The sequence below is a fragment of the Hylobates moloch genome, unplaced genomic scaffold, assembly GCF_009828535.3.
Source record: "Hylobates moloch isolate HMO894 unplaced genomic scaffold, HMol_V3 SCAFFOLD_19, whole genome shotgun sequence".
Taxonomy (NCBI): domain Eukaryota; kingdom Metazoa; phylum Chordata; class Mammalia; order Primates; family Hylobatidae; genus Hylobates; species Hylobates moloch.
The window spans coordinates 62,742,268-62,756,358 of NW_026652294.1; the positions used below are offsets into that span (position 1 = coordinate 62,742,268).

General features: G+C 34.2%; 1 protein-coding gene across 8 annotated transcripts in view; it reads right to left on the bottom strand.

Moving 5' to 3' along the window:
- CCDC171 (coiled-coil domain containing 171) overlaps positions 1-14,091 on the bottom strand; it is a 443,161-nt gene that overhangs the window by 109,190 nt on the left and 319,880 nt on the right. For 2 of the 8 annotated variants that reach the window (XR_009210997.1, XR_009210996.1), the window contains exon 24: positions 454-516. The exons of the other annotated variants lie outside the window; for them this stretch is intronic. The gene's annotated coding sequence lies outside the window, so the exon portion shown is untranslated. The remainder of the gene's footprint in view (positions 1-453; positions 517-14,091) is intronic. 8 annotated transcript variants of the gene reach the window in all.

The window sequence follows — 14,091 nt, forward strand, 5'->3', positions numbered from 1 at the left end:
TTGTTGCTCATGCCACTCTCTTTGCTAGCAAACTTTTCCCATCTTCCTCACATTTTGAGGCCCCATCCAGGCATTAGTTTTCTTCTAAGAAACCTCTAGGCAATCCCTGAGTTTTCTAAGTATGCCACAGATGAGCATAACTATCTATATAGAACTGTGATACACACACACACACACACACACACACACACACGCGCGCGCGCACAGAGTTGAACTTTGAACAACATGTCGGTTAGGGATGCCAACCCTCACAGAGTTGAAAATCCATGTGTAACTTCTGACTCCCCCAAAACTTAACTACAAACAGTCTACTATTGGAAGCCTTACTGATAACATAAACAGTTGATTAACACATATTTTGTGTTATGTGTATTATATACTATATTCTTATAATAAAGCTAGAAAAAAGAAAATGTTATTAGGAAAATCGTAAGGAAGAGAAAATATATTTACTATTCATTAAGTGGAAGTGGATCATCATAAGTCTTCATCCTCATAATCTTCATGTTGAATAGGCTGAGGAGGAGAAGGAAGAGGAGGGGTTGGTCTTGCTGTCTCATGGATGGCAGAGTTGGAAGAAGATCCATGTATAAGTGGACCCACACAATTCAAACCCATGTGTTCAAGGGTCAACTTTATATACATACACACACACACACACACACAAAATATGACAAATATACATACATATATATGTGTATGTATATATATATATGTATATATATATGTGTATGTATATATATGTATATATGTATATATATATATATATGTATGTATATTTGTTTCCCCAGAGGCTAGTACAGTTTCTGGAACATTATATGCACTAAAAATGTATTTGTAGAATTTAATTATTATAAATGTTGTGTTTCACGATGGGTTCTAGGTTTTAAATAACTTTTCTGAAGAAGCAAATCCAAAAAGACGTCAGCAAAAACTCCTGTGACTTCCTAAATATTGTTCCAGTGTTATATCAGTCCAATAAATTTAAAGGATTTACAGACACAAGGTCTTAAGGAGTTTTTTACAATTTCTGGATTGTCATTTCCTGTTTTATCTTTTAGATGATTTACGAAAAAAGCACCTAACACTTCTCAATGAATATTCTTTGGTACTTTTAAGGCCTGTATGTCATGGCCGTACATAGGGAATATTTCAGTTAATCTTTCCAAACTTGTAGGACTCGTGCTATCTCAAAAGCCTCAAGAATGCAGCCATTCTACTCATTCAACAACAAACATGACTACAAAATTATTAGCTTCTTCTTCACATTTCAATTTTACCTAAGTTTTCTTACTTTTACTCTCAGCTGCAGTAAACTGAGATATCTCTCTATTAGGAACTTGGTTAATATCTAATAAATACTTATTTTTATCATATCTAATCCTAAACAATCCAGACATTATCCTACCCATCTAGGCATTATCCTATCCTGAAACTATTTTAATATAATTGTTGTACTTTCCCTTTACCCCACACAATAGAAATACTTAGGCACATTTGGAGAGGCTCTAATTAAACTATCGCAAGGACAAAAAACCAAACACCGCATGTTCTCACTCATAGGTGAGAACTGAACAATGAGAACACTTGGACACAGGAAGGGGAACATCACACACCGGGGCCTGTCATGGGGTGGGGGACGGATAGCATTAGGAGATATACCTAATGTAAATGACGAGTTAATGGGTGCAGCACACCAACATGGCACATGGATACATATGTAACAAGCCTGCACGTTGTGCACATGTACCCTAGAACTTAAAGTATAATAAAAAAAGAAATAATAATTCCTGTATTATCAGTAAAATTGAAAGCCTACTGGTAGAGCTATTAAAAAACGAAAGTATATGCTTTTAGAGATTGATGTTGGCAAAAATGATGGACTAAGGAACTCCAAAAGCTAGTCCTTCCATAAAAGTAGCAAATAAACTGGCAAAAAATGTCAGAATTAGCTTTTTTCAGAACTCGAGAAGCTAACTGAAAGTTTACAGTAACCAGGTAAAAGCTTAACCAAGAAAAAAGTCTGAATCTCAGTATTTAAGGAACGCCGTCAAAACAGTGGTTGACTACTAAGCCAACAGAGACTTCAGTGGCTATACATGACAAAGGATACGACTTTACGAAATTAGTTCAGAAAGACAGCCTTTACAAAATCAGTTCAGACTTTACACAATCAGTCACTAAATACAAAACAACAACTAGAGCAAGCAGCAACAACTCTGGAGATGGGGAGAATCTTATTTCCAGAGTTGTCAGATTATAATTTTCAAAATATCTACTTTTCAACAAAAAATTGTGTATGCCAGGAAAAAAGAAAGTATAGCTCATTTCCAATAAAAACAGAAATGAACAGGAACTGTCCTTGAGGAAGTCAAAATATTGACCTTACCACATAAGTACTTTAAATCAATTATTTTAAATGTGCATATAAAGTTATAGAAAACCATGTGCAAGGAACTAAAAGAAACCATGAGAACAATGTCTTTCAAAATAGAAAATGTAAATGAAAAGAAAAAGAAGCAAAATATAAATTTTGAAGCTGACACATTCAAAATTTGGTGGTGGGGTGGGGGTAGTTAGAAAAAAAAACAAAACCTGTCAACCAAGAACTCTATTTGTGACAAAAGTGTCCTTAAAAACGAAGGAGAATGATAGCAGCCAGATGGTGGAATAGGAAACCCTGGACTCTCCTTCCCCCATGGACACACTGATTCAACGGCACATTTCAATTCCCTTTATGGAAATTCCAGTAAGTAGCTGAGAGGCTCCTGCAACCTGGGCAACAAGAAATCAGTCACATTGAAACCACTGGGAAAACTGAAGACGTTCTCTAATCATAATCCCCACTCCCAGCACAGCATCATTATTATCAGGAGGGAACTCTCAGCTCCCAACTCTTTATGAGAAGGGAAGAAATTGGACTGTGCATGCAATGTCCCACTCTTCAGAGTTCTATCTAAAGGATTGGCTTTTGTCTCACCTGTGTTTGAGTACTGACATGACCCAACATACGCTAGACCCACAGAGAAAAAAGGTGGTGGTTTGGACTAGAGCACAGATATTCGTAACAGCTCTCCCCTGGCTTGGCACAGAAAGGACCAGTGAAAAAAAATCCCCAGCTCTCAGCCACTACCTTGGGAGGAAAAGAATTGGGCCATACATACAACATTCCAACCTTTCCAAGTATTACCAGAGGGTAATATTTCTATCTTTTGTCTTGCCTGTCTCAAAGCACTGATGAGGCATAGCATACCCTAGAACCCTGAAGCCTTTAAGAAGATGACAGTTTGGACTAACACAGAAGTTTGAGAGCCTCATAGAAGCTCTAGCCGAGTTTATTGGTGAAGGTCTTCTCTGGTACAAAGCCAATCCTTGAAGACTGAGAGAGATGGTAGGTTCTTTTTTTTTTTTTTTTTTTTCTTAATGCATAGATACCAACACAAAGAGTCAAGGAAAATGAAAAAAACAGAGAAACATAATCCAAAAAAGGAACAAGATAAAACTCCAGAAACCAATACTAATGAAATGGAGATATATTAATTATCTGAAAGAGAATTCAAAATACTGTCATAAAAATGATCAATAAGCTCAGAAAAATAATACATGAACAAAGTGAGAATTTTGGTAATAAGAAAATTTAAGAGAAACAAATATTAGGGCAGAAGAATATAATAACTCAACTAGAAATTCAGGAGAGGTTCAACAGCAGACTAAAACCAGCAGAAAAAAAAAATTGGTGAACTTGAAGACAGGCCATGTGAAATCATCCAGTCAGAGGAAGAAAATAATAACAGTAATAAAGAATAGACAGCTTAAGGGACTTACAGAAAATCATCAAGCAGACAATATATGGATTACAGGAGTCAGAGAGAAAAAAAAGAAAGAAAAAAACTAGAAAGTTTATTCAAAAAAATAATGGCTGATAATTTCCCAAATCTGGGGAAGAAAATGAACATCCAAACCCAGGAAGCTTAATGAACCCCTAATAAGATAAACTAAAGAAATCCACACCAAAACACATTATAATCAAATTTTCAAAGACAAAGAGAATTTTGAAAGAAGCAAGAAGAAAATGACTCATTACAAACAAGGGAATCCCTATTAAACTATCAATTGACTTTTTCAGCACAAACTTCGTAAGCCAGAAGGGAGTAACATGACGTATTCAAAGAGATGAAAGGGAAAAAGAATGCTACCTAAGAACACTATACCTGGCAAAACTGCCCTTTAAAAATGAAGGAAACATAAAAACTTCCCCGACAAAAGCTGAGGAAGTTCATCACTCACAGACTTACCTTGCAAGGAGTGTTAAAGGCAGTTCTTCAAGTAGAAATAATAGAATGCTAAACAGCAACATGATACCATAAGAAAGTATAGAACTCAAAGGTAAATATATAGATATACAGAATGTTTTATTACTCTAATAGTGGTGGGTAAATCACTTTTATTTCTAATGTAAAAGTTAAAACACAAAAGTATTAAAAACAACTATAAGTAAAAAATATGTAAATGAATACACCATATAGTAAATTGTGACATCAATAACAAAATGTGAAGGGAGGAGGAGTAAAACTGTAGAGTTTTTGCATGTGATTAAAGTTAAGTTGTTATCAACTTAAACTGTCATAACCATATTTTATATAAGCCCCAGGGTAACTGGAAACAAAATACCCATATAAGTTACACAAAGGTAAAAAAGAAATTAATAAAAGCTTATCAATACAAAAAAAAATCAATGAAACACAAAGGATGACAGCAAGGGAGAAAAAATGAACTAAGAACTGTGCACTAAGGAACTCCAAAAGCTCTGGAACTCCAAAAACAAATGAACTATAAGACAAACAGAAAATGATGAATAAAATGGCAATAATAAATAATTTCCTATCAGTAATTACTTCAAATATAAATAGATTTAACTTCTGATAAATAAATAGATTTAACTTCCAATAAAGAGACACAGAGTGGCTGAATGGATTTTAAAAAAAAAAAAAACAAGATCCAACTGTATATTACCTATGAGAAACTCACTTTAGATTTAAGGATGTGCATAGACTGAAAGTAAAGTGTTGGAAATAGATATTCCATTAGTTACCATTTGGTAACCAAAAAAGAATAGGAGTGAATATATTTACATCATACGAAATAGATCAGAAGCCAAAAACTGTCAGGAGGGAGAAAGAATAACATTATACAACGATGTAAGAGTGCAGTCTCCAGGGACATATAACAATTTTAACAATTATCACATATATATATATACACACACACACACACACACACACACATACCTAACAACAGAGCACCTAAACATATAAAACAAACATTGGCAGAACTGAAGGGAATATAGACAGCAACACAATAATAGTAGGAGACTTCATTACCCCACTTCCAATAACGGAGAGAACAACCAGTCAGAAAAAGAAATGGCAAACACAAACAACACTATAGACCAAATGAACCTAATGAACATACGTAGACCGTTCCAGTATACAGCAGCAGAACACGCATTCTTCTCAAGTGTACACACATCATTTTCCAGGATATATCATATGTTAGGTATCAAAACAAGTCTTAATAGATTTAAGAATATTAAAATCATACCAAGTTTCTTTTCTGACTGTAACGAAATGAAACCAGAAACAAAGCATAGAAGAAAAACTGGAAAATTCACAATATATAGAAATAAATTTTTGAACAACCAACGGCATAAGAAAGAAATCATTAGGAAAGTTAGAAAATATCTTGAGACAAATTAAAATGAAAATTAAATACACCATATCAAAACTTAACAGACTCAGTGAAAGCAGTAGTAAGGGGAAACGTACAGCAGTAAACACCTACATTAAAAAAAAGAAAGATGTCAAATAAATGATTTAATTTGGCACCTCAAGGAACGAGAAGAACAAACTAAACCCAAAGTTAGCAGAAGGAAGGAAATAACAAAGATTAGAACAGGAAAAGAATAAAGAATAGAAAAACACAATAGAGAAAATCAGTAAAACTAAGAGTTTATATTTTGAAAAGATGAAATTTACAAACCTTTAGTAAGACTAAGCAAAAAAGATAAAACTTAAAAAAAATCACAAAAAGGAGAAATTATAACTAATACAACAGAAATAAAAAGAATCATGAGAGACTACTATGAACAATTATATGCAATATAGTAGATAATCTAGAAGAAATGGATAAATTCTAAGAAACATGCAACCTAACAAGACTAAATGATTAAAAAAAAAATAGAAAGTCCTGAACAGAGGCTGGGTGTGGTGGCTTATACCTATAATCCCAGCACTTCGGTGGCCAAGGTGGGAGGAGTGCTTGAGGCTAGGAGTTCAAGACAGCCTGGGCAACATAGTGAGATGCTATCTCTTCAAAAAATAATAATAATTTAAAAATTAGCAGGATTTGGTGGCATATGCCTGTAGTCACAGCTACTTACGAGACTAAGGTAGGAGGATCTCTTGAGCCCAGGGGTTTGAGGCTGCAGTGAGCTTTGAGTATGCCACTGCACCACTCTAGCCTAGACAACAGAGCAAGACACTGTCTCAAAAAAGAAAGAGAAAAAAGAAAGAAAGATGGGGGTGGGGTGGGGTCAGAGGGGGAAAGGAAGAAAGAGAGGAAGGGAGGGAGGGAAGATCTTTGACAATAGTAAGGAGATTGACTCAGTAATCAAAAATCTTCTGACAAAGAAAAGCCCAGGACCCGGTGGCTTTACTGATGAATTCTATAAAACAATTAAATAATTAATGTTAATGATTTTCAAACTCCTCCAAAAAATTTGAAAAGGAGGGAAAACTTCGAAATATATTTTATGAGACCAGCATTTTCCTGATACCAAAGCCAGACAAAGACATCACAAGAAAAAAAAAGCTACAGGCCAATATCCCTGATGAATATAGATCTAAAAATCCTCAACAAAATATTAGCAACTGAATTCAAAAGCACAAATAAAAGATTAGGTGCCACTACAAAGTAGGACTTATCCCTGGGATGTAAGAATGGTTCAACATACAAAAATCAATTATGATACACAACATTAACAGAATGAAGGACAAAATTCACACAATCATCTCAATAGATATATAAAAAGCATTTGATAAAATTGATAAAAATTCAATAGCCTTTCATGACAAAAATTCTCAACAAACTAGGAATAGAAGAAAAGTACCTGAACACACCAAAGGCCATATATGTAGAGTTTACAGCTAATATCACACTCAGTGATTAAAAACTTAAAGCTTTTCCTCTAAAATCACGAACAAGGTAAGGGTGTCTGCTTTTACCACTTGTATTCAACATATCATTGAATATCCTAGCAAGCGTGATTTGGCAAGAAAAATAAGTAATAGGCATCCAAATAGAAAAGGAAGAAGTAAAACTGTCCCTGATTACAGATGACATGATTTTCTACACAGAAACCCCTTTAGAATATATGAGTATTCCTTACGTATGGAATATCCTAGTTCAGTATTAATTCAACTAGATTGTTATGAATTAAGATGTTAATTGTAAACACCAAGGTAAACACTGAAAAAAAATCACACTTATAACCACATCAAAAAGAATCAAATACTTACAAATTAATTTAACTACAGAGGTGAAAGACTTGTACACTAAAAAGTACAAAACATTGGCAAAAGAAATTAAAAATATAACAAATGAAAAAACACTGTGTTCATGAATTGGAAGACTTATTATCGTTAAAATGTTCATACTACCCAAAGTGATTTACAGATTCAATGTAATCCCTATCAGAATCCCAGTGGTATTTTTGCAGAAATAGAAAAACCAATTTTAAACTTCATATGCAACCAGAAACTGCCTCAAATAGCCAAAAAGAGCTTGAAAAATAAGGGCCAAGCTGGAGGCCTCACACTTTCTGATTTCAAAATATATTACAAAGATGGCTGGATGCAGTGGCTCACACCTGTAATCCCAGCACTTTGGGAGGCCAAGGTGGGTAGATCACCTGTGGTCAGGAGTTTGAGACCAGCCTGGCCAACTTGGTGAAACCCCATCTCTACTAAAAATACAAAAAAATTAGCCAGGCATGGTGGTGTGCGCCTATAGTCCCAGCTACTCAGGAGGCTGAGGCAGGAGAATTGATTGAACCCAGGAGGCGAAGGCTACAGTGAGCCAAGATCATGCCACTGCACTCCAGCCTGGGCAAAAGACTGAGACTCCCTCTCAAAAATAAAAATAAAAAAAAATACATATGCATATATATATATACACATATATACATATATACACATATGCATATATATACATATATACACACACATATATATACATATATATACATATATATACATATATATACATACACATATATATACACATCTGCATATATATATACATATATACATATATATATCTAAACTATAGTAATTAAAACAGTACAGTATTGGCAGAGAAACAGACATAGAGTTCTATGGAACAAAACAGAAAGCCCAGAAATAAATCCACACATACATGGTCAATTGATCCTTGACAAGAGTGCAAAGAAGACACAATGGGGAAAGGATAGTTTCCTTTAACAAAGAGTGTTGGGAAAACTGGATATCACTTGCTAAAGAATGAAACTGGGCCAGGCACGCCTGCAATCCCAGCACTTTGTGAGGCTGAGGTGGGTGGATAACTTGAGGCCAGGAGTTCAAGACCAGCCTGGCCAACATGGCGAAACCCCACTTCTATTAAAAATATAAAAATTAGCCAGTCATGGTGGTGTATTACTGTAGTTCCAGCTACTTAGGAGGCTGAGGAACGAGAATCACTTGAACCCAGGAGGCAGAGGTTGCAGTGAGCTGAGATCATGCCACTGCACTCCAGCCTTAGTGACAGAGCAAAACTTTGTCTAAAGAAAAAAAAAAATGGAGCCTACCTTACACCTTTTTTAAAAAAATCTATTTAAAATGGATTAAAGACTTAAACATAAGACTTACAACTATAAATTTCCTAGAACAAGACAGAGGAGAAACTTCATGACATTAGTCTTTGCAATGATTTCACGGATATGACATTAAAAGCACAAGAAACAAAAATGAAAACAGACAAGTGAAACTACATCAAATGAAAAAGCTTCTGCATAGCAAAAAGTAATAATAATAATAATCAACATAATGAAAAGGCAACCTATGGGGTAAGAGAAAACGCTTGCAAACCATATAAGGGTTTTAATTTCTAAAATATAAGAGGTTAATTTCTAAACTCTATACAACTTAATAGCAAAAAGAAGCTAATAACCTGATTTTAAAATGGGCTAAGAATTTGAATAGACATTTATCCAAAGAAGACATACAAATGGTCAAACAGGTATATGAAAACATCCTCAATGTCACTATCATCAAGGAAATAAAAATCAAAACCACAATGAGGTATCACCTCATACCTATTAGGATGACTATTATAAAAAGATTTTTAAAAAGACAAGTGTTGGCAAAGATGTGGAGAAACTGGAACCCACGTACACAACAGCAAAGGAACGTAAAGTGGTGCAGATGCTCTGGAAAAAAAAGTATGGAGATTCCACAAAAAGTTAAAATTAGAACTACCACATATGATTCAGCAGCCACTTCTGGGTATATATCTAAAAGAATTGCAGTAAGAATCTCCAAGAAATATATACACTCCCAAGTTCACTTCAGTACTATTTATAATAGCCAAGATCTAGAAACAGCCTAAATGTCTATTGCGAGATAAATGGATACATAAAATATGGTATATACATACAATAAAATATTACTCAGCTTTTAAAAGGAAGGAAATAATCAGCCTTTTAAAAGAAGGAAATCCTATGATATACAACAAAATGGATGAACCTTGAGGACATTATACGAAGTAAAATAAACCATTCACAGAACAAATACTACATAACTCCACTTACATGACGTATCTACAATAGTCAAACTCATGGAAACAGAGAGTAGAATGGTGGTTACCAGGGGCTGCGATGGGGGAGGGAGAAGTGGGGAGCTGTTAATAAATAGGTATAAAGCTTCAGTTATGCAAGATGGATAAGTTCTGAAAGTCTGCTTTATAACATTGTACCTGTGGTTAACAATATTGTATTGCGTATGAAAAATCCATTAAGAGGCTAGGTCTTAGATTAAGTATTCTTACCACAATAAAATTAAAATTTTTTCTAATGAAGCAGAAATTAAGACATTCCAAGATAAACAGAAGCTAAGGGAGTTCACCACTAGATCTGCCCAATAAGAAATGCTAAAGGGAGTCTTGAAATGAAAGGATACTAGACAGTAACTCAAATTCACATGAAAAAATAAGGAACGTCAGCAAAGGTAACTATGTAGGGAAATATAAAAGTCAGTATTAATGCATGTTTGGTTTGTAACTCCTCTTTTTCTTCTATAGATTTAAAAGACAACTATATAAAACAATCATTATAAACTATGTTGATGGGCACACAATATATAAGAATGTAATTTGCAACAACATGAAGAGAAAGGATGAAGCTATATAAGAGCAAAATTTTTTAAACATAATTGGCACTACGTTGGCATTAATTCAAACAAGATTGTTTTGAACTAAGATGTTAATTATAATCACCAAGGGTAACAAGGGTAACACTAAGAAAACAACTAAAAATGTATAGTAAAATAAAAGAGGAGGGAATAAAAAAATGGTGTACTACCAAAGATCTAATGCAGACAAGAAGGACTAGTAGAGGAACTGAGGAACAAAACAGATACAACGCATGTAGAAAAAAATGGCAGAAGTCCTTCCTTATCACAATTACGTTAAATGTAAATTGATTTAAATATCCAATTGAAAGTCAGAAGTTAGCAAAATGAATGTTTTTCAAAACGTGATTCATTTTACACTATCTATAATAGATTCATCTTAGATACAAAGACACAAATAGGTTAAAAGTAAAAAGACAGAAAAAGCCCACGCAAACAGTAACCAAGAGAGCTGGAGCGCCTACACTAACATCAGACGAAAGACTTTAAGATCAAAATTATTGCAAGAAACAAAGACACCATACAATGATAAAAGAGTCAATCCACCAAGAAGATATAACAATTTCCACATAATCTCAAAATATATGAAGCAAAACTGACCAAATTGAAGAGGAAAAAGAGTTCAACAATAACATTTAGAGACTTTGACATCATACTTTCACTAATGAATAAGACACCCAGACAAAAGACAATCAAGGATTTAGAAGACTTGAACACCATAAACCCACTAGACATAACAGACATATATAGAACACTCTACCTAACAAAAGAATACATATTCTCTTAAAATGCACATTTCGGCCGGGCGCGGTGGCTCAAGCCTGTAATCCCAACACTTTGGGAGGCCGAGGTGGGCGGATCACGAGGTCAGGAGATCGAGACCATCCTGGCTAACACGGTGAAACCCCGTCTCTACTAAAAATACAAAAAAAAAAAAAAAATTAGCCGGGCGTGTTGGCGGGCGCCTGTAGTCCCAGCTACTCGGAGAGGCTGAGGCAGGAGAATGGCGTGAACCCGGGAGGCGGAGCTTACAGTGAGCCGAGATCGCGCCAGTGCACTCCAGCGTGGGGGACAGAGCAAGACTCCATCTCAAAAAAAAAAAAAAAAAAATGCACATTTAACATTTAGCAAGACAGACCATATTCTGGACCATACAACAAACTTTAACAAACTTAAAAAGAACAGAAATCAAATGAAGTATTTGATCCATATAAAATTAAAGTATAACTCAACAGCAAAAATACAGTGTGGAAAATTTCCAAATATTCAGAAATTATCAGTTCACTTTTAAATAATAAGTCAATGAAGAAATCATAGAAATTAGAAAATACTTTGAAATAGATGAATATAAAAAAATAATAAACCAAAACTTCTGGGATGCAGTGTAAGCTGCATCAGACAGAAATCTATAGCTGTAAATGTCTACATTAAAAAAGAAGAAAGATCTCAAATCAATAACCTAACCTTCCAGCTTGGAGCAGTTAAGAGGGAGACAGAGAGCGCAAACTAAACCCAAAGCAAACAGAAGGGAGAAATAATAATGTTTTAGAGCAGAGGTAATACAAAATAGAGAACAGAAAAAAAATGGAGCAAATCAAGGAAAACAAAAGTTGGACCCTTAAAAAGACAAATAATATTGACAAGCCTTACCTAGAATGACCAAGAGAAAAGTTACTAAATTACTAAAATCGGAAACAAAAATGGGGACATTACTACTAACCTTACAGAAATAAAAACAATTATAAGATAATGAGCAATGGGATATCAACAAGTCACATAACTTAGATAAAACAGACAAATTCCTAGAAACACACATACCCAAACTGATTGAAAAAGAAATAGAAAATCTGAGATCTATAACAAGAAAAGAATGAATCAGTATCAAAAAACTTCCAGATAAGAAAAGTCCAGGCCCAGAAAGTTTCACTGATGAATTCTGCCAAACGTTTAAAGAATTAACACCAATCTCTCTCACATTCTTGAAAAAAAATGAAGAGAAGGGAGCATTTCCTAACCTATTCTATGAGGTCAGTATTACTGTGATCCTAAAGCCTGACAAAGATATCACAAGAAAACTACAGACCAATATGTCCTATGAATTTAGATGCAATAACCCTCAAAAAAAAAAACCTAGCAAACCAAACGTAGCAGCATATTCAAAAGATCATACACCATAAACAAGTGAGATTTATCCCAGGAACACGATGGTGTTCAACATACATACATCATGTTAGGAAGTACAAAACATCAGTAGGATGAAGGCAAGGAGGCACAACATGATCATCTCAACTGATGCAGAAAAAGAAAAGCATTTGACAAAACTGAATGCCTTTTCATGATAAAAGCACTCAAAAAACTAGGAAAGGAAGAGCACTTTCTCAAACTGATAAAGAGGACCTATGAAAAAACCCACAGCTAATATCATGCTTAATGGTGTAAGACCAAAAACTTTCCCCTTAAGATTAAGAAGAAAACAAAGATGTCTGCTCTCAACATGTCTATTCAACACCACACTGGATGTTCTAGCCAGATAATTAGATAAGAAAAAGAAACCAAAGGCATCCAAACTAGGAAGAACTAAGTAAAACTATATTCATAGATAACACAATCTTACATGTAGAAAATCCTAAAGAAGCTATACATGCACACAAAAACTACTAGAGCTAGTAAATTCAGCAGTTACAGGAGAAAAGATGAACATACAAAAAGATAAACATACAAAAATCAGTTGTACTTTTCTGCACACCAGCAATTAAGAATAAAAAATTAGACTTAAGAAAACAGTTCCATCTAAAATAGCACTGCAAATTATAAAATACTTAACAATAAACTTAACCAAGAAGATGCCTAACTTATACACTGAAAACCACAAAACATTTTTTGAGAGAAATTAAAGAAGATCTAAATAAGTAGAAAGGCATTCTATGTTCATGAATTGCAAGACTTAATATTGTTAAGATGACAATACTCCCCAAATTGATCTATAAATTCAACATAGCAGCTTTCAAAATTCCATTGCCTTCTTTTGCAGAAATGGACAAGCTGATCCCAAAATTCACATGGAATTTTATGAGAGAACTTGAATAGTCAAAACAATCTTGAGATCTAGAAATCTCACATTTCTCAATTTCAAAACTTAATAGAAAACATTGTCATCAAACCTTGTGGTACTGATATGAAGAGAGACATACAATTCAACGGAACAGAATTGAGAGTCCAGAAATAAATCTATATATCTATAGTTAACTGATTTTCAACAGGAGTATGAATGATTCAACATGATCATTCAATGGGAAAAGAACATCGTTTTCAACAAATGGTGCTGGAATAATTGGATTGCCATATAAAAGAATGAAGTTGGGCCTTTGCATGATAGAATATATAAAATCAATTCTATATGGACTAAAGACCTAAATATAAGAACAAAAACTATACAATTCTTAGAAGAAAACACAGGGGAAAGCTTCATGACTTTGCATTTGGACATGGATTCTTAGATATGAGGCCAAACACACAAGCAGCAGCAAGAAAAAAATTAGATTTCATCAAATTGTAAAACTTCTGTTCATCAAAGGACACTATTTAAATAGAAGGTAAAAACACAACC